Source organism: Oryx dammah, unplaced genomic scaffold (assembly GCF_014754425.2).
Source record: "Oryx dammah isolate SB20612 unplaced genomic scaffold, SCBI_Odam_1.1 HiC_scaffold_28, whole genome shotgun sequence".
NCBI lineage: Eukaryota > Metazoa > Chordata > Mammalia > Artiodactyla > Bovidae > Oryx > Oryx dammah.
The window spans coordinates 84,053,821-84,081,765 of record NW_024070212.1 but is presented as its reverse complement, the minus strand read 5'-3'; the positions used below and the strand labels follow the sequence as shown (position 1 = coordinate 84,081,765).

The 27,945-nt window shown below is 38.9% G+C and overlaps 1 pseudogene; it reads right to left on the bottom strand.

Annotated features, from left to right (window-relative positions):
- Nucleotides 1-550: 550 nt before the first annotated feature.
- LOC120857082 lies at nucleotides 551-1,939 on the bottom strand (annotated as a pseudogene).
- Nucleotides 1,940-27,945: the final 26,006 nt, after the last annotated feature.

Genomic DNA, 27,945 nt, shown 5'->3' with positions numbered 1-27,945 from the left:
ATGGGATTTAGAAAGATGGTAACGATAACCCTGTATGTGAGACAGCAAAAGAGACACAGATGTATAAAACAGTCTTTTGGACTCTGTGGGAGAGGACGAGGGTGGGATGATTTGGGAGAATGGCATTGAAACATGTATAATATCATATATGAAATGAATCACCAGTCCAGGTTCGATGCATGATACTGGTTGCTTGGGGCTGGTGCACTGAGATGACCCAGAGGGATGGTACGGGGAGGGAGGAGGGAGGGGGGTTCAGGATGGAGAACACGTGTATACCTGTGGCAGATTCATGTTGATGTATGGCAAAACCAATACAATATTGTAAAGTAATTAACTTCCAATTAAAATAAATAAATTTATATTTAAAAAATAAAATAAAATAATAAAACAAAAAAGAAAAATAAAACTTTTTTAAAAGTCCCTGGCCATGTTCACAAAGGTGGCATAACTGTATGCATAGGAAAAAGGCTGTAAACTTATAGAAAAGATAAATTCTGGCTTCTAAACAAATTACAAAATTGATTTTGCCTTTACCTATGAGAAAATGTAAACCAGTAGACCCTAGTTACCAGAAAAAAAAAAAATCCTCCAAAGACAAGAAATGACCTTAAAGTTTGGCCTGGGCTAGTTTTAACTGCAGCTTCTGTCCGAGTTTATCCATGAACTCAGAAGTATGCAAGTAGTCAGAACATTGCACGTTGGGTAAACCTTTAATACATGCAGCTAAGTCCTTGGTCATGAAGCCAGCCTCAATGATCTCAATACAGATTTCTTCCAAAGCCTTTGCTGAAAAGCTGAGCTCTTTGTTATCAAGCTTAGCTCTGTGGGCTAAGTCTCTGGTCCAGGCAAAAATTGAAGCAATGGGATTGATGGATGTCTCCTGTCCTTTCTGGTACATTCGGTAGTGACGGGTTATAGCCCTGTAGGCAGCCTCTTCTACTGTCTTGCCATTTGGACAAATCAGCACACTAGTTATCATGCCAAGAGAGCCATAACCTTGGACCACGGAGTCTGACTGCACGTCCCCATCATAGTTCTTACAGGCCCAAATAAAGCCCCCCTCTGACTTCTAGTTTGGGCCACCATGTCATCAATGAGCCTGTGCTCATACCAGAATTCTGAGCTTCAAACTCAGATTTGTACTGCTTGTCATATATCTCCTGAAAGATGTCTTTAAAACCTCCATCATACTTCTTCAGAATAGTGTTTTTGGTGCTCAGATACAAAGGCCAATTCTTAAACAAAGCTATCTGAAAAGAACTGTGTGCAAAATCTTCAATTGACTTATCTAGATTGTACATCCCCATGGCAACACCACCACTCTCTGTGAAATTATGTACTAGGTATACCATTTTGGGGGATCCATCATTTGGCATGTAAGATATCTTTATTTTTCCAGGCCCCGGCACAACAAAATCAGTTGCTCTATGTTGATCCCCATAAGCATGATGACCTATGATAATGGGTTTTACCCATCCGCTTACAAGCCGGGGTATATTTTTTCCAGATAATAGCTTCCCTGAAGACAGTGCCACCCAGGATATTTCAGATGGTGCCATTTGGAGATTTCCCCATTTGTTTCAACTTGAACTCCTCCACTCTCTTCTCATCGGGGGTGATTGTACTTCTTTATAGCTTCTGCAGCGTCCTTGGTGACCTGGTCATTGGTGGCATCGTGATTCTCTAAGCCTAAATCGTAGCTGTGCAGGTCCAGTTCCACCTAGGGAAAAATGAGTTTCTCTTTAATCAGCTCCCAAATGATTCATGTCATTTCATCTCCTTGCATCTCTACCACAGACCTGCCTTTGATTTTTTGAGACATTTTGACTTCAATAAACCTCTTTACAATTTCTAATCACCCCAACTCCTCTCAGTCTTTCAGACTCAGCTTATCTCCTGCAGGGAAGTTACGTTGGCGATGACCCGGGAGCACACAGTCACTTTGCTCAGTCACTTTTGCTCAGTGTCCACTTTGGCAATCCTGGCTGGACCCCAACTGTTCTGGATTCTCACGGTGCCTCAGCAGAAACCCCCAGGTTTTGTGTTTAGTTCTTAGTATTGTCCTGATCACTTCTTCTGGCCTGACAGTGGGCCCAACATGACAAACTGTCACAGAAAAAGACTTTTGAGACCTTCTGTATCACCTGTTTTCTGGAGTTTATTTCAGAATCAGAAGCAGAAATGGCAGCAGGACTCCAAAGCAAGAGAAATGTGAGCTGTCATTACAAGAGGGCAGCAAGGAAGTGAAGTTACTGCAGGGACAGAAATACAGCAGTGGTGGGAATGACAGCAGTGACAACAGGAATACAGCAGTAAGTACAGACCTACTACTCAATTCATGAATTTTAGAGAAATTAAGAAGAGTTAGGAAGAAACTTCTAGGCAGAAAAAGCAGCACTTGGAAAGACCTGGAGGTCTTCTCTTACAAGTAAGTTACTCCTGGGGCTTGGAGGACATGTCCCAAAGTGTTGTGTGTATCTGTGTATTTCTTCCCATGTCTGGTATTGTGTGGTACACACAGATGAACAACAGATATTTTAAAATCAACAGTAAATGATGAACACCAATGATTATGGCACCATTGGCTCAGCTGACTCTCCCATACCTGATCTAGCTCTGAATGCCAGAGCATTAATATCTTCATTGGTAAAGTATGAACCTTGATATCCACTACACAGGGTGATATGGAAAAATAATGAGGTGTTACGAGAGAAAGCAATTTTTAAAATGTGAAAACATCATCAAATATCCATTGTTCATCTTTGAAACAAATGGAGGAATAGTACGAACATGGAAAGAAGAACTACCAGGAAGATTCTACATTGGAAGGTGTCAGAATCCTGAACATTTTCTTAGTTTTAGTCCTCAAACATATCAAAGAACAGCCTATCACTGAATCAGAAGTAGCCACATCTGTGTCAATGTCAAAGTTTCATAAACTGGACTTGGAGGAGAAAGAAAAAGTGCTCAGGCTTTCACTGGGGTAAAAGAATAATCATTTCTCATGATCAAAGCTCACAGGTCAGTGAACCTGTTTCAACCAACAGAGTAGAAGGTGAATGGTTTGATTAAAGAACATATTAATGATTCTGATCAGTGAGTGTGGGTAGATTCTCCACAGACTTAAACTTCTTTTGTTTATACGTTTTTATACCTACAGTTAAGTATGTGCATTATTATGAACCTTTTTACAGCTCCATTTGGAGATTATGAGATAACATAGGTGAAAACACATTAAAATCTACCAGTATGTATGGAACTCTAAGAAACTACTTTTGTTGTTTTTCATTCACTAAGTCATGTCCAATTCCTTGCGACCCCATGAACTGCTGCATGCCAGGCTCCTCTGTCCTTCACCATCTCCCAGAGTTTGCTCAAATTCATGACCACTGAGTTGGTGATGCTATCTAACCAAGAAACTGCTATTATCTGTAATATTTTGATTGTTATACTGTTCCAGTGCCATTACAAACTCACGGGCAAGGCTTCATAATAATAGTCCTTTGAAACTTTCACTAAATGCACTTGAATGAAATCCAAGTCTCAAATTGCTTAAATGAGTTCCACTCCTTTCTGAATAGTGTTGTCGTGCTGCTTCAGGATGTGAGATAATGTTATTGTGACCTGGCAGCTTTAACAACGCTAACAAGGCCAAAGAGGCCTTTATCTAGGATGATAAAAAAAAAAAAACAAAAACAGCAAGCAACGTTTTAAAATAACCACTTGAGATATCATTGGAATAATGCCACATATTTGAGTCTAAAGAAGAAAAATTATTTGAAGAAGGAGTGCACTCATATATTACACATATTGCCTTTTACTAAAGTATTTGAAGCATGAGAAGCAGTCAGACTATAATGATATGCATCGCATACAATGAGCTTAAATAAAAGGCTCTCAGGATGTCTGCGATTTAACATAAAAGCCACTGTCTCAGTAGGGCATTTCCATATTAGAGGTCTTGAAGAACTGTTGGTTAATTTACTGGTCGTATTACACCAGGCATAGCAAATAGGTTTCAACTCCACTGTCAATATTAATTGATGGGTAGTGGCTGCTAGGAATACTTTATTGGAAAAGGCTGTGATAATAAAGCCAACTCTACCACAAAGTTAACAGATGTGTGTGTTTGAGAATGGAGGTCAACGTTAGCAGTCCCTATACAGTGATGGTCTGTATTAGGGGAAAGGCTAATCAAGCAGAGATCTCCAAGGTTATTCACATACTAGCTACTCATTTATTCATTTGTTTATCCTTCACCTCTTCAAAAAAGATATGTAATATGAAAATATTTTAAAAAGCAAGGCAAAAGGTACGTAAGGCCACTGAGATATGCAAGCCACAAAATCCTGCACAATTAGCAATGGGGGCTTAATATTTGACTGAATTTCCTCACAACCAAATTAAATATGAAAGTCATAATCATTTACAAGGCTCACATTGTCAAGAATATAAGGCTGGTCATGTAAGTAAAGTGTAAGGACAGAAGGACAAACATTTTAGTATAAAGAAATAGAAGTGGTACTAGAAGGCATGAATTTAAAATTTAAGTCTGCCACTTAGTCCTGGAAGAGGAAATGGCAACCCACTCCAGTATTCTTGCCTGGAGAATCCCATGGACACAGGAGTCTGGCAGGCTACCTAAGGTCTATATGGTTGCAGAGTCGGACACGACTGAAGCGATGTAGCATGCACACACACAGGCTGCCACTTAGTAGCCATGTGACCTTCAGCAAGTTATTTAAACTTGACTGCCTCAGTGTCTTCATTTGTAAACTTTGGATAATAATGCTGCTTCCTCAGTTATTCTGAAGTTAAACTGTGAAGTGAGCATATTCTTTATCTTCCCTTTGGTCACCAAGATCCATTCCCCTCACTTCTCTGCCCTGCAGGCTGCATCGCCTGGGCTCCCTTTGCCCTCAGGCTTCCTATTCCATTCAACCAACAAGGAGAAACCTCTCCCCACCTCTTCATTGCCGAGAGTCTTAGGTAGCTGGTCCCTTTATGACTGTACCTCCTGATGGGCAGCTACCTTCCAGACCGCCAACTCTCACCAGGCTCCAAGACTGTGGCCTCCCCTTCCTTCTTTAGGCCAAAGGAGGTGACACCTACTTGACATTGCTATCACAGGGTATCTCGGGATCACTTGTTGGTTTCCCCAACTCCATTCATATTTCTGTAAGCAGTTCCTTCATTAAATTCTCACCAGAACCCAATGTGAGCATATCTTCTATTTCTGGTCAGGGCCCTGACTGAACAGAGTTGATTTTTGAGCCCCAACTACAGGCCAACCATAGACCAGTCAATATTTATAGCAGATATTCAATAAATACTGATAAATCTGAAGTAAGGGGTATGAGAAGGATAAAGGAGAACAGATTTCACACGCAAGAAGTTGAGGCATAGGACTCGGATCCTTTCCATCAAATGACCTCCTTTCCCCAGTATGGAATGTCAGCAGAAGAAAGAGGAATAAGCAGGATTAATCAGGCTGTTTAACCTGTACACCCACAACAAAATGCCAGCATTTATGAAGATGTAAACTATTGTTCTAGATTTCAGAAAAAATTCAAAAAGAAATGATGCAGCAGAAAGCAAGTATGTGAATTTTCTTTGTGCCATTTCACATACCTGGGGGTGGGATAGAGGTGAGTGGACATAAACATAATTAATGGAATGCCTAGTGTGCTCATGCACTTTTCGATTTTGGAATGATTTATAATTTTCCGAGGATGTACAATCAGAAAGAAAGTACTTTGTCTCCTTTTCAAATTAAAGATACTTTAAGAATCACAAACAAGAGAGATCATAACAAGAACTCATGAAGAGTGTTTCAGCACAGGGACAACAAAAGGTTTGTGACCACACAGCAAATTCTGCTGTTGTCCCTAGAAAACACAACAGGCACATAATTTCAAGTGCTTCCCTTTCTGAAATATCCTACATGTTACTCCCATCAGGAGAGACTCTCATCCTCAGGACCTCTTTATAGAAAGAGATCTATTTTTTTTTTCTTTTCTCTGTTGATGCACATTTTTACAGGAGGGCAGAGATGTCTTAGATCTTTTGCCCAAAAGCTGTCCCTATAACCAAACAGACAGACCTTGTACAAAATAACCACAGGACAGGGGAGAACTCACAAAGACAAAGATGCATAAAGTGAAATGCTTTTCTTTTCTTTTTGCCATTTTCATCCTGTTTTGGTTTTTAACATGTGCAAATCGTTCTGTTGCTGTAAAACTTATTAAATGAAGTAAAAGAGCAAAGACCAAAAATGTAATAATGAAGTGAAGTTTTAATCCTTTACAGTTTTTTTGGCATCATCAGCTTGATTACATTTGATATACACTGAAGGGTTTTGAATTTCAGACGGAACTTTCTTAAAACTGTTCATGCGTCCCAGATGTGACCTAGTTTCATTCTGGGAAATGGATGCTGAGTGTAGCACAGGCAAGTCAAACAGGCATGGCTATTTTAGGAGCCATTAATGTAGTATATTTACAGGAACCAAATATATGATTCCAGCTGGCCAGTGAAAACCTTCATTGAGCGTGTACTATATGCTGAGCTGCTGCTGCTGCTAAATCGCTTCATTTGTGTCCGACTCTGTGCGACCCCATAGACGGCAGCCCAGCAGGCTCCCCTGTCCCTGGGATTCTCCAGGCAAAAACACTGGAGTGGGTTGCCATTTCCTTCTCCGATGCATAAAAGGGAAAAGTGAAAGTGAAGTTGTTTAGTTGTGTCCGACTCTTCACGACCCCATGGACTGCAGCCTACCGGGCTCCTCTGTCCATGGGATTTTCCAGGCAAGAGTACTGGAGTGGGGTGCCATTGCCTTCTCCAGTATGCTGAGCACAGACCTGTAAACACAAAGGACTGGTCTTGATCTTGAGGAGCTCAGAAACTAGACAACGAACATGTCACACTGTAAAAGAAAATACATGTAAAAAATAAAGCTAAGGGGTAAAATGTGCAGGTATTAGAAGCTGGAAAAAGGTAGAAAAATGCTTCAAAATTCGTAAACAATTTTTTTTTTTTTTTTGTCTTAGAAGAGTTAAGGGGATGCTTCACAGGGGAGGTGGAATTGTGCAAATTCTAAAGTTTTAATTCCAGCTGGGAAATTCTCTTCAGTTAAGTCATGACCTATTTATGGACAAATGAATTTATGGTCCACTTGGATGGATGAGAAAACAAATGCGAAATGCCTAGGATAAGACTGGGAATAAGATAAGCATCATCAAATGCTTCCTCTCTCCTCCTGTATTTCCTTAATCGAAGTGAAATTCATGTAACAATACCCTGTTCATCATTTTAAATTATATAGTTCAGTGGTGTTAGTACATTCACAGTGTTTTTCAAGCATTATCACTATCTAATTCTAGAATATCCTCATCAGCCTACAAAGAAAGGCTGTGCCCATTGAGAAGTCACTAGTCATTCCCCTCCCCCTCCAGCACCTGGCAACCACTAATCTGCTATCTGTTCCTAAGGATTTGCCTGTTCCAGACATTTCTTATGACTATAATCATAGCATATGTGGCCTTTCGTGTCTTCCTTCTTTCACTTACCATAATGTTGTCAAGGTTCATCCAAATATTAATGTGATTTGGTACTTCATTTCTTTGTATGGCTGAATAACACTTCATTGAACACAAATACCGTGTTTTGTGTAACCATTCATCTGTTGGTAGATACTGGGTCATTACTACCTTTTGCCTATTGTGAATAGTGTTGGTATCAACATTCACATACAAGTTTTTATTTAAACACCTGTTTTCAATTTTTCTGCAGGATACATACCTAGGAGTGGAATTGCTGGGTAATTAATGAGACAATTAACTTTTTGAGGAACGACTAAGCTGCATTTGTGGATTACCATTTTACATTATTATCAGCAATGTATGAGTGTTTGAATTTCTTCACACCTCATTGATGCTTGTTATTTTCTGTTTTGTTTTGTTTTGTTTTGGCTTGGTTTTGCTTGCAGCCATCCCCAGTGGGAGTAAAGTAGCATCTCATTGTGGTTTTCATTTGTGTTTTCCTACTGACTGATGATTTTGAGCAACTTTATATGGGCTTATTGACCATTAAAATTTCTTTTTTAGAAAAAATGTCTATTCAGATCCTTTGTCCATTTTTAAATTGGATTGTTTGATCTTTTTGTTGTTGTATGGCAAGTTATTTATGTATTCTGCATACAAGTCTCTTAACAAATAGATGCAAATATTTTCTCTCATACTATAGTTGTCTTTATTTAAAGGATAGTGTCCTTTGATGAACAAAAGTGCTGTTTTAAATTTTTATAAAGTCCAAATTATCTACTTTTTTCCTTTTGTTGCTTGTGCTTTGTGTTTAAGAAACTATTGCCTAATCCAAAATCATGAAGATTTACAACTATGTTTCTTTCCTAGAGTTGTAGAATTTTAGCGCTCACATTTAGGTCTTTTGACTAATTTTGAATTATTTTTTTGTATATGGTAGAAGCAGATATCTAAGTTCATTCTTTTGTGTGGATATCCAGTTGTCCTGTTGTAGCCACCTGTTCCAGGAAACAAACTCACTCAGAAGGACAATGCAGACAGTGGAGTGCAGTTTATTACACCAGTGGGTCCAACACAGAGTCTCCTCTTAGTCAAGGACCCCAACCAGTTTTTGTGAAAACCTTATCATCCCCAAATCACTGCACATTGTGATTGCAGCCATGAAATTAAAAGACGCTTACTCCTTGGAAGAAAAGTTATGACCAACCTAGATAGCATATTCCAAAGCAGAGACATTACTTTGCCAACAAAGGTCTGTCTAGTCAAGGCTATGGTTTTTGCAGTGGTCATGTATGGATGCGAGAGTTGGACTGTGAAGAAGCTGAGCACTGAAGAATTGATGCTTTTGAACTGTGGTGTTGGAGAAGACTCTTGAGAGTCCCTTGGACTGCAAGGAGATCCAACCAGTCCATTCTAAAGGAGATCGGTCCTGGGATATCTTTGGAAGGAATGATGCTAAAACTGAAAGTCCAGTACTTTGGCCACCTCTTGCAAAGAGTTGACTCATTGGAAAAGACTCTGATGCTGGGAGGGATTGGGACAGGAGGAAAAGGGGACGACAGAGGATGAGATGGCTGGATGGTATCACGGACTCGATGGACGTGAGTTTGAGTGAACTCCGGAGATGGTGATGGACAGGGAGGCCTGGCATGCTGCGATTCATGGGGTCTCAAAGAGTAGGACACGACTGAGCGACTGAGCTGAACTATATACCCTAAGTGTACATGCTCAAACCTACCTCCCCAAATTCTCTGAAACTAGTCTGAACAAAGGGAAAGAAAGATACAATCAAAGTTAACCCAAGATTCGTATGCCTTCAGCCTAAGTAGTTAACAGTGGACAATTATCAATAGGTCTGTGGTCATACTCCAATAAGCATAATAGAAAGCATGATTCTATTTGGTTACATAGATAATCAGGGTATTCTTTTAGGCCAGGGAGAGTCTTGGTACGAGCCCCGAAGCTCTTCCTTCTGGGGGCCTGGTTTTCTAGTTGGTATGTCATTTCCATAGATACTGGGCATATAGCTCAAAGTCCACAGTCTGGCCCAAGATGGAGTCCTGCTTTCAAGATGGAGCCCATTCTGTCTGTTTCCTCCTTCAGTCCCAGGACTGTATGTTGAAAAGGCTATTCTTTCTCCCATTGAATGTTCTTGGTAACTTATAGATATTTGGGTTTAGTTCTGGATTCTGAATTATATTCCATTGATCTGTATGTCAGTCCTTACTTCAGCACAACAGTGTTTTGGTTACTGTAGCTTAGCAGTAAGTTTTAAAATAGAGAAATATGAAGAATTTTGTCCTTTTTCAAGATTTTTGATATTTGGCATCCTTTGCAATTACATGTGACTTTTATAATCAGCTTGTCCATTCTTCAAAAAGTCAGCTGGAATTTTGATAGAGATTACACTGAATCTGTACATCAACTTGAGGAATGTGAATGTTAGTTGCTCAGTCATGTCCAGTGCTTTGCAACCCCATGGACTGTAACTCTCCAGGCTCCTCTCCCCATTGAATTCTCCAGACAAGAATACTGGAGTGGGTAGCCATTCCCTTCTCCAGAGGATCTTCCTAACCCAGGGATCAAACTTAGGTCTCCTGCATTGTAGGCGGATTCTTTAGCATCGGAACCAGGAAGGAATATTGCCTCTTAACTATATTAGGTCTTCCAATCTATGAATGTGGGATTCCCTTCCATTTATTTAGGTCTTCTTCAATTTCTTTGAGCAATATTTTGTTGTCTTTAGTGTATGAGTCTTATACCTCCTTAGTTATACTAAGTATTTTGTTCATTTTGATCTTAAATGGAATCTTTTTCTTCTATTTCATTGATCTCTACTCAAATTTTCATTCTTTCTTTCTGTTTGCTTTGGATTTAGTTTGGTAGTTTGGATTTTTCTTTACTAGTTTCTTAGAAGTTTAGATTATTGATAATAAGGTTTTTCTTTTTTTTGAATGTAAGCATTTTAGAACTGTTAGGTAGGTAGAACAGGGAAAAGGAGTCCAAAATGGCGGTGGCTACAAGACGAGGAAGGGAAAAGCCCCCGAAAATGAAACAAAAGAAGGTCGGAGGACCGGAGTGAGGACCTCAGGTAAAACAAACAACACTCCTGGCTGGCCTAATTTACATAGGACAGGCCCAGGGAGAGATAAACATATAAATAGAGGAGCTAAGGCTAGCTCGGGCTCTCTCTCTCTCTCCCCCTGCCCCTCGCGCGCGCACTGGGGCGCTCTTCTTCTCATGTCTTTGGATCGTCTTGCCCTCACTCCTCGAAGATGGATTTTCCTGCTATCTTCTAAATAAAATAGAGCTGTAACACTGAGCTGTAACACTGATTTCTCTAAGAGTTATAACATGGTCCATTCGAGACCTAAGAGCTATAACACGGTCTATCCAAGACCTGAGAGCTGTGACACGCTGAGGGGGCTTTAATGTCCCTCACTCCAAATCTTTGTTGTGACGAGACAAAGAATCGAGGAACATACACTCGCATGACAGAACCACAAATTGTCTTCTACTGGAAGAGGAAACAAAACAGGCTCTATCTTGAAAGTAGGACTCCATCTTGGGCCAGACTGTGGACTTTGAGCTATATGTCCAGTATCTAAGAAAACGACATACCAGCTGGAAAAGCAGGCCCCCAGAAGGAAGAGCCCAGGGCTCCTACCTAGACTCTCCCTGGCCTACAAGAATACCCTAATTATCTGTGTAACCAAATAGAATCATATATTCTATTATGCTTATTGGGGTATAACCACAGGCCTATTGATAATTGTCCACTGTTAACTACCTAGGCTTAAGGCATATGAATCACAGGTTAACTTTGATTGTATCTTTCTTTTTCCTTTGTTCAGACTAGTTTCAGGGAACTTGGGGAGGGGGTTTGTGCACATACACTTAGGATATATGGTTTTCCCAAAAACTGGTCTGGGTCCTTGGCTAAGAGGAGACTCTGCCTGGGGCCTGCTGGTGTAATAAACTGCAGTCCACTATCTGCATTGTCCTTCAGAGTGAGTTTGTCTCCTGGAACGCATGGCTACAACACTACCGACTGCTTTAACTGCATCCCATAAGTTTTGGTGTGTTATGTTTTCTTTTTCATTCATCTCACAGTATCTTCTAATTTCTTGTGATTTCATTTTCAACCCATTGGTTAATGTGTTGTTTAATTTCCATATATTTGTGAATTTGACAGTTCTCCTGTTTGTTATCTTCCTCCCTTATTCCCTTCTTTCCTTTGTACCTTTCTTTCTTTCTTTTTCTTCTATCTATCTTTTAAGAAGGACTTTTTGTGTGTTAATACTAAACATATCTATCTACTCTGTTAATAAACTTTAAGTGCACAATACAGTATTATTATAGGTTATCTATAGGCAGAGTGTTGTACAGCAGAGCTCTAGAAGTTTTTCAGGTGGCAACACTGAAACTTTATACCTGTTCAACTGCGCCGTCCCATTTTCCCCTCCCTCCAGCCCCTGGCAGCCATCATTGTATTCTCTGTTTCTATGAGGTTGGCAGTTTTAAACACCTCATCTAACTGAAATCAGGCAGCATTTATCCCCTGTGACTGGGTTATTTCACTTAGCACAGTGTCCTCTAGGTTTATCTATACTGTCACATATGGCAGGATTTCCTTCTTTTTTAAGGTTGAACAATATTCCATTGTATGTATATATCACATTTTCTTTCATCTGTTGTTGGATATTTAGGTTGTTTCTATATCTTGGTTATTGTCAATAATGCAAAGAACTTTGGAATGCATATATTTTGTGGAGATCCTGAATCCAGTTTATTTTGATATATGATCCCCTGGTAAGTCTAATTTTAATTTTTTAAAGAAACTCTATACTGTTTTCCATAGAGGCTCACCCTTTTATATATCTTACATCTACCAAAAGTGTACAAGAGTTCCAATTTCTCCACCTCCTTACCAACACTCATTACCTTTGAAATATATTTATAATAGCTATCCTAACAAGTGTGCTGCTGCTAAGTCACTTCAGTCGTGTCCGACTCTGTGCAACCCCATAGACAGCAGCCCACCAGGCTCCCCTGTCCCTGGGATTCTCCAGGCAAGAACACTGGAGTGGGTTGCCATTTCCTTCTCCAATCCATGAAAGTGAAAAGTGAAAGTGAAATCGCTCAGTCGTGTCCGACCCTCAGCGACCCCATGGACTGCAGCCCACCAGGCTCCTCTGTCCATGGGATTTTCCAGGCAAGAGTACTGAAGTGTGAGTGATATCTAATTGTGACTTTGAATTGCATTTCTCTGGTGATTAATGATGCTGAGCATCTTTTCATATGCCTATTAACCAGTTGCCTATCTTTGGAGAAATGTTTATTCAAGTTCCTTGCCCATTTTTTAACCTGTTTTTTTTTTTTTTTTTTTTTTGGCTGTTGAGTTGTAGCAGTTCTTTGTATATTTTGGATACTAATCTCTTATCAGATACATGGTTTTAAAATATTTTTCCTTCTCTATATTCTGTCTTTTCACCCTGTTTCCTTCACTGTGCAGAAGATTTTTAGTGTGGTTACACCTGTATTTTTGCTTTTGTTGCTTGTGCTTTTGGTGTGTTATGCAAGAATCATTGCCAAACCCAATGTCATGAGCGTTTCTTCTGTGTTTTCTTCTAGGATGTCTACACTAATTTCTCATTTTGTTCCATTGTGGTCAGAAAACATGTTTTGTATGGTATTGATCTTTTCAAATGTATTTTGTGACCTAATATATGGTCTTTCCTGGAGAATGTTCCACAAGCTCCTGACAAGACAGTTTATTCTGCTGTTGTTGGGTGTTCTGTTCTATATATGTCTCTTAGCTCTAGTTGGTTTATGACGTTCAAGTCTTCGGTTTCCTTGCTGATTTCTGTGTAGTTATTCCATCCATTATTGAAAGTGGGGTATATGTGTGTTCTACTATTACTGTTTGGTGCTTTAATTGTTAGTTTTTGCTTCATATATTTTGTGGCTCGATTTATGTGTTTATACTTAATACGTCTTCTTGATGGATTGATCGTTTTATCACTATGTAATGGCTGAGCACCGAAGAATTGATGCTTTTGAACTGTGGTGTTGGAGAAGACTCTTGAGAGTCCCTTGGACTGCTAGGAGATCCAACCAGTCCATTCTGAAGGAGATCAATCCTGGGATTTCTCTGGAGGGAATGATGCTAAAGCTGAAACTCCAGTACTTTGGCCACCTTATGCAAAGAGCTGACTCATTGGAAAAGACTTTGATGCTGGGATGGATTAGGGGCAGGAGGAGAAGGGGACGACAGAGTATGAGATGGCTGGATGGCATCTCTGACTCAATGGACATGAGTCTGAGTGAACTCTGGGAGTTGGTGATGGACAGGGAGGCCTGGCGTGCTGCGATTCATGGGGCACAAAGAATCGGACACAACTGAGCGACTGAACCGAACTGAACTGAATGGCCTTTTGTCTTTTATAATAATTTTTCTTAAACTCTATTTTGTCTGATATTAATATAGACAATCCACCTGTGTTTTGATTAGTGTTTGCATGGAATATTTTTTTCATATCTCTAAATTTTCAACCTTGGTTGCCTTTGAATGTAAGGTGAGTCTCTTATAGATAGCATATGATTGGATCATGTTTTTGGAAACCATTCTGCCTTTTTTTTTTTTGAAGTTTTAATTTCATTTTCCTTCAATGTAATTACAGATAAGGGAGGATTTCTATTTTGCATAGGTTCTCTACATGTCTTATAACTTTTCTTGTTCCTCAACTCCATGACTGCCTTGTTTCATGTTCAATATGTATTTTTTAGTGAACCATTTTGAGTCCTTTCTCTTTTTTTCTACACATTTTAAAGTTATTTTCTTAGTGGTTGCCCTAGAGATTGCAAGTAGCATTTTGATTCATAACAATCTAGTTTGAATTAGTGTCAATTAAGCTTCAATTATGTAGAAAATGTTTGTTCCTATACAATTTGATTCTCCCTTTATGTCACGTTACCTTTTATGCATTGTATACCCATCAACACAAACTTACAATAATTATCTTATAGGAAAAACAAGGCATTACAAAGTAAAAATACATTAATATTGACTTTTTTACCTATGTACTCCCCCTGTTTTTTCTTCTTTGCTTTCTCCTTTCCCTCTTCATTTGTTCCATTTTCCTTTGTCTTTTCTTTCCTTGTTTCTTACTTCATTTCTAAAACATTGGTTGAAAAAAAAGAAAGTTGTATTTTATTATTATTTTAAATTGGTACACTAATACTGTCCTTGGTAATTAATCATTTCCCTTGTCTTTGACACTCACATGGTGTGTTACAAAATTTATTTGTTCTTTTTCATATGCAAGTTCAGCATCCCTTATAGTTCTCCACATTTTCAGTGTCAAGGAAATGTTCAGAGTCAAATTGCCAACATCCATTGGATCATAGAAAAAGCAATTGGATTCCAGCAAAACATCTACTTTAGGCTTCATTGACTATGCTGAAGCCTTTGACTTGTGGATGACAACAAACTGTGGAAAATTCTTAAAGAGATGGGAATACCAGAACATCTTACCTGCCTCCTGAGAAATCTGTATGCAGGTCAGGAAGCAACCGTTAGAACCTGACATGGAACAACGGACTGGTTCCAAATTGGGAAAGGAGTATGTCAAGGCTATATATTGTCATCCTGCTTATTTAACTTATATGCAGAGTACATCATGCGAAATGCCAGACTGGATGAAGCACAAGCTGGAATCAGGATTGACAGGAGAAGTATCAATAACCTCAGATATGCAGATGACACCACCCTTATTGCAGAAAGTGAAGAGGAAATAAAGAGCCTCTTGATGAAAGTGGAAGAGCAGAGTGAAAAAGCTGGCTTAAAAATCAACATTCAAAAAACTAAGATCATGGCATCCAATTCCATCACTTCATGACAAATAGATGGGGAAATAATGGAAACAGTGATGGACTTTATTTTCTTGAGCTCCAAAATCACTGCAGATGTTGACTGCAGTCATGAAATTCAAAAATTCAAAATTCAAAAATTCAAAGAATTCAAAATTCAAAGATGCATGCTCCTTGGAAGAAAAGCTATAACAAATCTAGACAGCATATTATAAAGCAGAAACATTACTTTGCCAACAAAAGTCCATCTAGTCAAGGCTATGGTTTTTCCAGTAGTCATGTATGGATGTGAGAAGTGAAGTGAAGTGAAGTGAAGTCACTCAGTCGTGTCCGACTCTTTGTGACCCCATGGACTGTAGCCTACCAAGCTCCTCTGTCCATGGGATTCTCCAGGCAAGAATACTGGAGTAGGTTGCCATTTCCTTCTCCAGGGGATCATCCTGACCCAGGGATTGAACCTGGATTTCCCGCATTGGAGGCAGACACTTTCTTCTCTGAGCCACCAGGGAAGCCCATGGGTGTGAGAGCTGGACCATAAAAAAAGCTGAGAGCCGAAGAATGGATGCTTTTGAACTGTGGTGTTGGAGAAGACTCTTGAGAGTCCCTTGAACTGCAAGGAGATCCAAACAGTCCATCCTAAAGGAAATCAGTCCTGAATGTTCACTGGAAGGACTGATGCTGAAGCTGAAACTCCAAGACTTTGGCCACCTGATGTGAAGAACTGACTCATTTGAAAAGACCCTGATGCTGGGAAAGACTGAAGGCAGGAGGAGAAGGGGGCAACTAGGATGAAATGGTTTGATGGCATCACCAACTCAATGGACGTGAGTTTGAACAAGCTCCAGGAGTTGGTGATGGACAGGCAAGCCTGGTGCTGTTGGTGGGGTGTCAAAGGGCCGGACACAAGTGAGTGACTGAACTGAGCTGAACTGAATAGAAGATACTTAATGCCTGGTTATTGATGTCCTAGGTATTCTGCCTCCTTTCTTCAGGCAAGGAAGCTATTATCCCCATTTACAGTGAGAAAACTGAGAACCAAGAGAATTCGGGAGTTGACCAATGTATTAATAAGAAGGGGAGACAAGCATGCTCTTGCAAGGCTTTGTTTCCAACCTTGTTTCTCAGGTAACTTGCCTCAGTTCTCTCTTACAAGCCTTCAACAAGCTTTCCCACCACTAGACAAACTTCTGGCAACAGTCAGGACTTGTAATAAATAATCTAGCTGAGAAACATTCAATTTGAGATGCGTATCTGTTCTTTTTGAATCGACAATGAAAGCAAATGAAATCGAATTGTTGCCCACAGACTTCCTGAGCACTGGAAAAACGTTTGAACCTTATTCTCAACTGAAGGACAGTATTTGTGAGGGTGGCTATGCATGCAAGTCACAACAAACCACTTCAAGTGAAACAGGGTAAGCAGCTGGACCATAGATTACTCTGCTTCAAACCTGAAGTAGGCGAAACTTGTCTTTTTAGCTCATAAACCTCCTTGCTTGCCTTGGGGAACAACTTAGGGTAATAGAAGGCACAGACGAGGCTTTTCCGGCCAAGCAAAAAGGGTTTTTAGTTCTAGACTATCTGCTATACATATTACAACTTTGAGGAAGTTACTTCCTCTTTTGTAAAAATAAGGATTGTTGTAAGGATTAATTTAAATAGTTTACACAAAGGTTCCCAGAATAGAAGTAATTGATATTAGCTTTCTTTCTATCCATGAACCTGTTTCACCTCTCCACCGCCCTCAACCTCCTCCCTTCACATTGTCCGGTGTCCTCATTCTCTCTGCTTCCAATCTCATAAAATATACAAGCTGATAAATACTTTCACCCTGACATGTAAATGACTATTATGCTCCATATTTTAGTTTTTACAGGGATGTATTATTTCAACACAGAAAAATCGAATGTCAAAAAACCAAAATTATAATTAAGAAATGTAACCACTTTGGTCACAGAAATTCAGCCGTACTAAATACCATTCCCTATAAAATGGAGCCAGGGTTTCTGTGAGAAATGACTGATATTAAGATAGGGGCAGGAAAGTACAAAGGGAACTTGGACTTTTTGTGTAAAGAAGTGCATTCAAACAGAAGAGGTAGGCAGAAAGGACACAGAAGCCAACTTGAAGGGGCTCCTACTGGCTGAACTTGGGACAGTTGGATGACTAAAAAATAGTGATGAGAATTAATTGTGTCATATTGAATGAAAACACATTTATGAGTCCATATTTATACTTTAAAAAGTTATAAGTGGGTATGGAGATAAGAGGAAAGGTCATTTTTAACAAACCAGTGTCAGCTAACAGATGTAAAAAGAATGATGGAAATGGAAAAGCACCATTTTGTGACCACCATGATAGTAATCAGTTCAGGCAATAACTATTAATAGATGCTAAAAGCACTGGGTGATAAACTTTTGGGGAACCATATAGTCACACAGTGTTAAGTTACTAAGTAATTACAATGGAAAAAAAAATCTTTACAATGGAGAAATCTGGTGTATACTACCTCAATTATAAAATCTAACTTCTCCCATAATCAGACGATCCAATGTCACATTCCTGCCAATGTGACACACTCACTGAGTTCATGCATAATCTCTGCTAAAAATGGTTAAACCAACTCTTGTCATGAAGAGACAACCTGACAAATGTTACTAGACTGGGTCGTTCAAAAATGTTGTGTCATGAAATCACACACGTCATACACATGCACACAGGCTGACCTAGATTAAAGGAGACCAAAGCAATTTGGAGATGCAGGAGACGTGGAGTCAGTTCCCGGGTGAGGAAGATCTCTTGGAGGAGGAAATGGCAACCCACTCCTGCATTCTTGTCTAGGAAATCCCATGGACAGAGGAGCCTCATGGGCTACAGTCCCTGGGGTCAATGAGGATTCCAGAGCGAGAAAAATAATTAAGGACAACTGAGCAACTTCACTTCCACTTTTCACTTTCATGCATTGGAGAAGGAAATGGCAACCCACTCCAGTGTTCTTTCCTGGAGAATCCCAGGGATGGGGGAGCCTGGTAGGCTGCCATCTATGGGGTTGCACAGAGTCGGACACGACTGAAGCGACGCAGCAGCAGCAGCAGCAGTAGGTAAATTTAAAGAGGGATTGTTGGTTGAATGGCTTCCCGGGTGGTAGAATCCACCTACCAATGCAGGAGCCTCAGGATCTGTGGGTTCTATCCCTGGATGGGGAAGATCCCCTGGAGGAGGAAATGGCAACCCACACCAGTATTCTTGCCTGGAAAGTTACATGGACAGAGGAACCTGGTGGGTTACTGTCAATGGGGTCGCAGAGAGCAATCGACCACACATGATTGAATAGTAATATTGTATTAATGTTAAATTTCCCAAATGTGATGATTATAGGTGGTTATGTAAGTGTGTGTGTTAGTTGCTCAGTGTCTGACTCTTTGCCACCCAATGGACTGTAGCCTGCCAGGCTCCTCTGTCCATGGGATTTTCCAGGCAAGAATACTGAAGTGGGTTGCCATTTCCTTCTCCAGGGGGTCTTCCCAACCAAGAGATCAAACCTGGGTCTCCCACATTGCAGGCAGATTCTTTATCATCTGAGCTACCAGGGAAGCCAGTCAGGTTATGTAAGGATTGCAGGTTGAATGGGAAGCCATTCAACCTAATAAGAATAATCATTCTTATTATTTGATGATTTAAGGAGAAACGGTAATTATTTTGATTACTATTGAAATATACATACAGAGAGAATGAACATGGTGACTATAATCAATAAAAACAATTTGAACATAAAAAATACACCCCCAATAGTAGACCAGTTATTCAGACCAAATAGCCTACTTAATTATTGCTGAGAAAAATCATGCAATGTTTATAAGAAAAATCATATTTGAAATAATAAGTCAGACTCATCTTCAGATAAAAAATGTCAAAAGCTTGATCCATTCAAGGTCTCTCAGTCACGTGTATAGTCACTAGCCTTCAGTCAGCAGACTCTCTAAAAGCAACAATTAATTTCACTCACCTGGATATGATGGCTTCACTTGCTTCACAGTGTTTAACAAAAAGAATCTTGACTGCCTGAAGACATATTTCAGAAGGAAGGGACAATACAAAAACAATAATGACTGAAGAACTGTATGTGCTATATTTTAGTCTGTAATGGTTATCTTAAAAAAAAAAATCAGTTCTAACCACAAACCACACACAAACATCAAAGAACACAAGGAAATTTTTGGAGATGGTGGCTAGGTTTAGAACCTTGATTGCGTTGATGGCATGATGGGTATATGCAGATATTCAAACTGATCAATATGTATATGTTAAATGTGTATAAATGTTTGTATATCAATTATACTATAATAAAGCTTAAAAAACAGTGTTGATATCCCCTAGTAGAAATCTCCTCTTCACATTTGGAAAAAGATTTTCTGACGTATGCAGCTTATTCATGATCAGTTTATTCATCTGCAAAAGACTAAAAGTGTTACCTACCTTGTCAGTTTGTTAAAGATATTAATAAATGAATTGGCAAAGATGAAGCACTTTGAATAGTGCTTAGCACCTAGTAACTATGCCATAAATTTTAGCTGCTATTACTATTGTTGCTATTGTTGGTCTTTATAGCCTCAGGACTAGATCTCTTCTTGGTTACCAATCATGTTCATACTAAACAGTATTCAAGCATGAAGCCCCGTACTTTAATGAAATGTGTAGCTTCTCTCTTTACTGTATAAGAATAAGCCCTGATCAGTTTTTAAATTTATGTTTGTTTTGTTTTATTTTTAGGTTATTTGGAAAATATTTCCAAGTCACATTACAGAGTATTTATTTATTTGGTTAAATCATTTCAAAAATTTTATTAACCTTAATTGGACTTCTAGGTATTTCCTATAGTTGCTCATATTAACAAAGCCATCACACATCTTTCCCAGCCTTTCTGTCTTTATTTTTACAGCCTGACTTGTTATGTCTCTTGATTAGATAACCCACCCTCTTCTTTTGTCCTTAATTTCCAGATAAATTTCTTCCTTCTAGCATTTTGATATTTTAAGTCACAGTATTTAACACATGGAGAGTGAACAGGTATATCTCCTCAGGCAAAAATCACTTTGCTTATTTTCAATTGATATACATGTGGAGGTTTCAGAGTACCATGTTTAGACATAATGGTTTCAAATATAGGTTTTTGAAGCTATAAAAAGATATAAGCAGTATTTTTAACACAGTGATCCCTGTCATCCTTAGAAACCATACTTTTATTATTTCTGTGAACCTTGTCTTGTGAATGTGATTTTATTCACTTTCCATTTATATGGTGTAAACTAAAGAACTTATTTTTAAAATATTAATCTTCAATACCCTTGAAGACAATAAGAAGTACCTTGGATAGTTATACTGTAAAGTTAGATTTTACTTGCTTTTTAGAGACAAACATCTGTGGATTAAGTGATTAGCCACTGTGTGTCTGTTTAGATTTTATTTTAAAAATCTGCTTACATGGATTAGAAGGATTTTTGTGTAGAAGAAACAGGTCACCAACAGTATGAGGAGTGGGGATCAGGTCTTCTAACAGAGTGTAAAATGATGACATATCTTGTGATTCACTTAGGGAACCTGAGCCAGAAAGCAGACTTGTATGTTTAAAGTGATGCTTTAGGTTGGTTACATTATTATCAATACATTTTACTAAAATTTATTTTTGTTACCTGTTGCTTTCAGGTTTTTGAAACGTAGTTTTTGAAATATATACCTTGCTATTAAATTTTTTTCTCATCTTTGTTCCTTGTGTGTGTCAGTCGCTCAATCATGTCTGAGTCTTTGTGGATCTATGGACTGTAGCCTGCCAGGCTTTTCTGTCCATGGAATTCTCCAGGCAAGAATACTGGAGTGGGTTGTCATTTCCTCCTCCAGGGGATCTTCCCAGCCCAGGGACTGAACCCAAGTCTCCTGCATTAAAAGCAGATTCTTTACCACTGTGCCACCTTAGGGCAAGATAAAATAATCAGGTTCAGCTTTATTTGACTTAGCTTTGGAGTGTATTTAAATATGCTTAGTAAATAAATGGTGATATTCATTTTCACTCAATAAATGACAAATTGATCATTCGTTCTCATCAGTTTAAAATACAATTGATAATATCATCCTACATTGTGATTTATCTTTCGTAACTTTTATTTCCCCAGGCACCCCAGTTTTAAATTCTCCAAGGCAGTATTTGTTTAGTTATTTGACACCAAGTCTCTATATGAAATTATAACTGTTTCTATACTCTCTTCCCATTTTGGTGCCTTCTCAGTGCAAGAACAAAGGATGCCAGAATTCTTCCTCTGGGACCATTTTAACTTTTTGGTTATGATACTATTGCTCCAGTTGGGGCTACTTGTCCAGGCTTTTCGGAACCAGGCTTTATCATTCTGAGTGATGGCACCCCTGCCTCCATCTACATGACTGTGGGCCTGACTACTGTTCAGAGGATTCTGTGATGTGATGCCCAGATCCCAACCTAGGGGAGTGCTGTCCACAGCCAGCCATCAGCCATTGTAAACTGCCTGGGCTGCCATGCCACCTTTCCAGGATAGCCCACATCCAAGGACTATGGAGGCATATGGATTAAACCCCTTTCATTCAAACTCAGAAAATTCAGAAACATCATCCCAGCTTCAGAGCTCCACAGGGCTTGGTTGGGACTATCAGTAGGACTCCATCTCAGCCTTCTTTCTCCCTCTACTCACTTCTGCTTCCTTTCCTTCCCTTCCACAGCTGTTATTCCCAAGAGCACTTCTTTTTTAAAGTGATAAATTAATTAATTAATTTATTGTTTGTACTGGGTAATGTTGCAGCTCATGGGCTCTTTGTTGCTATGCATGGATTTTCTCCAGTTGCGGAGAGCAGAGGCTATTCTCTAGTTGTGGTGCATGGTTTTCTCATTGTGGTGGCTTCTCTTGGTGCAGAGTGCAGGCTTACTGTATGGGCTTAGTTGCTCCAAGGTTCCTGGACTAGGGATCAAATCCCTGTCCCCTGCAGGCAGATTCTTATCCAATGGACTACCAGGGAAGACCTTCAAGAGCACTTCTTAATAAACCTTCTGAATGCTAATCTGCATCTCAGAATCACTTCTTGCAATTTTTTTCTTATAATATAAATTTAAAATCTTTTTTATTGTATCTGTATATTCATCAGTGACAGAGACGCCTTCACTCTTGATTTGAACATGAACATGAACTTCATCACTGAAATCTTAGAATAATCTCTTTTGGGGTAGCTCAACAGGTTAGTAATCATATTGATTTTAAATACTGAAATAAAATGCACTTAAAAGCAGTTTTATTAAGTGATATAAAATCTCTTAAGTCTATGAAAAGCCCCAGAAGCAATATTTTCAGTATCATGTAAGCCTCTAAATGATCATTATTTTCGTGGCCAAGGTGAAGTATTCCCTTTTATACCCAGTGGGAAGTAGTCCTCATCCCTGATCCATTTTCTCCAGTTTCTTTCTCAATAGTCACCAGGTCTGAAAATACCTGTGGGGATGACTCACTGAGTGCTCAAGTCAATTCTGTCCAAGGTTGTCTCATCAAAAAGCTAAAGCTCACTTGTGGTTAGTGTTTGGGGTTGGTCTTGCGGTCTTGCTTTCTTAAAGCCAGTACAGTATTTAATAGAGCTAGGCACTTGCACTAACTCTGATCACAGGCCTAAGAACAAGATGTTGTTTTAAAATGTAGATTTTCATCATCATTTCTCTTCCCTGGGAGTCTACCTAGGGCTTGTAAACCCCCTTTCCCAGGGTGTGGACACTCTTATTCCAAAGTATCTCCCAGATTCTACAAATTGTCACAATCTAGAAATGTCTCCTATTGTATTCAGCTGATTATAGATCTAGATGCTGATTGGATGTAGGATCTTGTGTGTAGGGGCCCAATAATTTGCTTCAGGAATGAATGCTTTGCTGAGGAGGTCCACTGGGTTGTTTGCTGCTGATCTGGCCACTCTGCTAGAATGGCTGTTCTTTCTGAATGTCTAGATCTGTGCCTGTCCAGGCCAGGGTTTTCCTCTATCTGGTGTCCACCCTCACCCATCCAGTGTTATCCAGCAGGGAAAATCTTAGACTTCTCTATTTTTTCACTCCATAACTTGTATGGGCAAGGCACAGATACCTCTATCAGTGGAGCCATCCACAGTTCTTTTTAAGGTATCTAGTTAGGGCTTTTCTCCTTTTATCACATATCCATCCACTTAGAAGCCAATTTAAGCTTAAAAATCTAATCCTGATCTCATCTTTCTCTTTTAGAATTTTTGGTTTTATTTTTAAAAAGTAATATTAGTTCATTTTGGTAAGAGAGGAAATTTTAAAAATTAATAATCACTGTGAATAACCTCTACCAAAATTTTAATGTATCTTCTTTCACTGTTTTTATAATGACTGCAAACACACACACCTTAAGACATACATGCAGTGTAAATAATAGTTGTACTAAAATAGATTTAGCAACTATCATGAGCTAGGAGTTCTGTTAGGCATTTTATATGCATTTGGTATTCACAGCAACCATATGAGTTTACATGGAGGGAAATTGCTGGTTTTGTTTTTGTCTGCAGGCATTCATATCCCCTACTCTATCCACATGGGGCAACCATTGCATGATTTCAACTTGGGTTTACAGTCCTGGTAGGGCAGCCATTCTAGGTACTTTATCTTCTGTCAAAGGATTGGACAAATATGTCATGATAGACCCATTAGATGCTCTTTCTCCAACTTGAATCTTGAATAGAATAACTCAAAAAGACTTGAAACCATTTTTATCATATTCATCTGGGTGGCACTCTCCTGAAAAGACTTGTTATAATTTTTGCAACCTAGATCTGATGAGCTGCTCTGAGACCTGCCCTTTCCCATGTGGAGTTCTTCAGATTTTTTCTCTGAATCCATGAGATTTTGTACCCTTGCAATAACATTTTAATAGTTACCAGGTTAAATTTCACTCACTTATCACCAAAAAACCCCTAATCAATGTAGAAATGCACAGTAATATATAAGTATTATTTGAGTTTACAGAGATTTAAATTGGAGATGACTGAAATTAAGTGACTTGCCCAAGATCATCCAGGCAATAAGTCACATCAGGTATCTAGAACACTAAAGTTTGAACTTAATTTTTTTTTAATTTATTGACATATAGTTGATTTATGGTGTTGTTAGTTTCAGTACACAGCCAAGTGAACCAGTTACCCATATACATATATCCACTCTTTTAGAGTCTTTTCCCATATAACCTTTACAAAGTATTGAGTAGAGTTCCCTATGCTTTACAGCAGGTTCTTATTAGTTATCTGTTTTACATATAGTAGTGTGGCAATGGTACCCCACTCTAGTACTCTTGCCTGGAAAATCCCATGGACGAAGGAGCCTGGTAGGCTGCAGTCCATGGGATCGCTGAGAGTTGGACACAACTGAGCAACTTCACTTTCACTTTTCACTTTCATGCATTGGAGAAGGAAATGGCAACCCACTCTGGTGTTCTTGTCTTGAGAATCCCAGGGACGGTGGAGCCTGATGGGCTGCCATCTATGGGGTCGCACAGAGTCGGACACGACTGAAGTGACTTAGCAGCAGCAGCAGCAGTGTGTATATGTCAATCTCAATCTCCCAATTTATTGCCCCCCCTTATTCCCTGGTAACCATAAATTTGTTTTCTACATGTGACTCTACTTCTGTTTTATAAATAAGTTCATTTGTATCCTATCGTTTTTAGATTCCACATATAATGATGTTTATCTTTCTGCATCTAACTTACTTCACTCAGTATGATAATCTCTAGGTCCATCCATGTTGAAAATAGCATTATTTCATGCTTTTTATGGCTGAGTAATATTCCATTGTATGTATGTACCACATCTTTTCTATCCATTCCTCTGTTGCTTCCATGTCCTGGCTATTGTAGACAGTGCTGCAATGAACATTAGGGTGCATGAAGCTTTTCAATTTATGGTTTTCGCCCTGTATATACCCAGGAGTGGGATTGCTAGGTCATAGGCATAATTTTAATCAACTTTCAATCTCTCTCTGTTCAAACACCTAGGGGTGGGGTGTGTGTATGTGTGTTTGCTCGCATTCTTATATATATTCTTCCAAAGTTGAGATCTAGCCATATTCAAATTTTAATTATTTTCAGTTCTTTAGTTTGTTTAATGATAAAAATCACTGTAGAAAATTTCAAAATTATTGTCAAGTACAAAGAGGTAAAACTTACCAATTATTCCAAAACCTGGATATTATCATTATATTACTATTCATCTCTCTCTCTCTCTCAAGAGAGCTACACTGTATGTACAGATTTGTATCATCACCTTTTAATTTTAATATTATTTTGTAAGCATTTTCCTGAGCAATTAAACTTCTTTCAAAATATTTTAAGAGCTACTATATATTTTATTGTATGGATATATCATAATGTAGTTAATCATTCGTCTTTCAGATATTTAATGGCTGTTTCTATTTTCTGCTTTGATAAATAGCACTGCAATCAACAACTTTGTTGGCATCTGATTATTTTCTTAGAATAGATTCTGGAAGTAAAATTGACTTAAAGGCTTGAACATTTTAAAGATTCTTAATATCCTCAAAAACTTTTCAGAAGAGTGTATCAATTTATACTTCCATTGCTAGTGCTTAAAGGTTGGTTTTATCCAATTCTCCAAATAATGGGTGCTGACTTTTAGAAATGAATGCCAACAGTTGGAAAATAACAGCCTACATTGTATTAGGCATTTAACATCTTTTTTTCCTGGCCCAATGTAATGGAAGATAATCTTATAATTAAAAACAGAAAAAATTTTCTAAAATGCTTGTTCCAGTTGTATATGAAAATGCACTTTACTCTTTTCAACATTATTTTTTATTCTTTTATTCCAAAGATTCATGTTTTATACTTTTCTAACTTTTCAAATTTGAAATATTTCTTTAAATTCACAATCATGTCCTCACATGTTAATATTTTCCTATTGAATCTAGTATCATGAAGAGAACTGGGCATCTATTCTCTGCTTGTATAGATCCCAGAAAGATAACTCAATTGCCCCTCAGTTGCCCCTTCTTAAATATTTCCAGTAGTCACTAATGTGGCTCTTAGTGACATGTTCTCATACACTTCTAAGCATATATGATTGTAGTAACTCATATTTGCAAAACAGTTTTTCATTCATAAAAATCTTCCACGTCCATTATCATTTTTGCCCTTATGAGGTACCCAGGGGAGGTTAGTGTCATTCTTATCATTTTAGGAAGGTGGAGGTTAGGTTCCACAGGAGAAAGCTGTCTACATTGCCAGTGAAGAGTAAAATCAAGATCCAGACCAGGTCTTCAATTCCTAGATCTTTTACTTTTCATTAAGTCATATTGAGGAGACCGACAATAACTAGTGTTGCCAGTTTACAGAAGTATAAAATGACTCCACACAGTGTAAGAAAGTCCTGGAATAATGTTAAGGGACTCAATAGCAAATGCATGTACTCTATTTTTAGAATGAGACTGATTTAAATTGGGGGGCTTTTAATTGCAGTGATTAGTTTTAAGCATTCCATGTCGAAACAAAAATGCAATGATATAAATGAGCCAGCTGCATTTTTACACAGAGCATGAACTGATGGGTTTATGAATGAGTGATGAAAATCGAGCGAGAGTAATAATATTCTTCTGCTGCTGCTGCTCAGTCGCTTCAGTCGTGTCCGACTCTGTGCGACCCCATAGACGGCAGCCCACCAGGCTCCGCCGTCCCTGGGATTCTTGAGGCAAGAATACTGGAGTGGGTTGCCATTTCCTTCTCCAATGCATGAAAGTGAAAAGTGAGAGTGAAGTCGCTCAGTCGACCCCATGGACTGCAGCCTACCAGGCTCCTCCGTCCATGGGATATTCTAGCCCAATTCAATAGCCTAAGCTATATATCAGTTAGTACCTTAGTTTCCAGTTTTACACCTCCCTCTCCTCCATGAACATTTTGAGAAAAGACAGGTTTTTCAACCGCTCTAGAAACATAAGAAGCATTGTACATTGATATCTTTCATATTTTTTTGAAAAGTAAAAGATAATTTCATTTTTCGTTTTCCTACCTGAAAATGGCTTTCCCTTTTGCCTCATTTAAAATAAAATTGTCCATGGTTTTGTGATCTTGTGAGAGCTTATTTGATTTAAGCAGCTTTATAGTATTCACTCCGGGAGTTGGTGATGCTGCGATTCATGGGGTCGCAAAGAGTCGGACACGACTGAGCGACTGAACTGAACTGAATAGTATTTTACCCCATAGGAAAAAATTTCTTTCCCATATCTGCAAATTAAAATATCCATTTCTAATGAGCGCCTAGAACATTAGCTTTCCCTCTCTGGATGGTTTTTATTCACTGGTAGGATCTATCTCTAAAGACGCTGTGGAAGCAATCTGTCGGTCTCCACAGGTGTAGCCAGGAGCTGCCCTCCTCGCAAGGAGGCGGGAAGATGCCTGGAGTTTCTCCTACACATTCCTAGGCCCCCGTGGCTACTTCTGACCTTAGGGCTA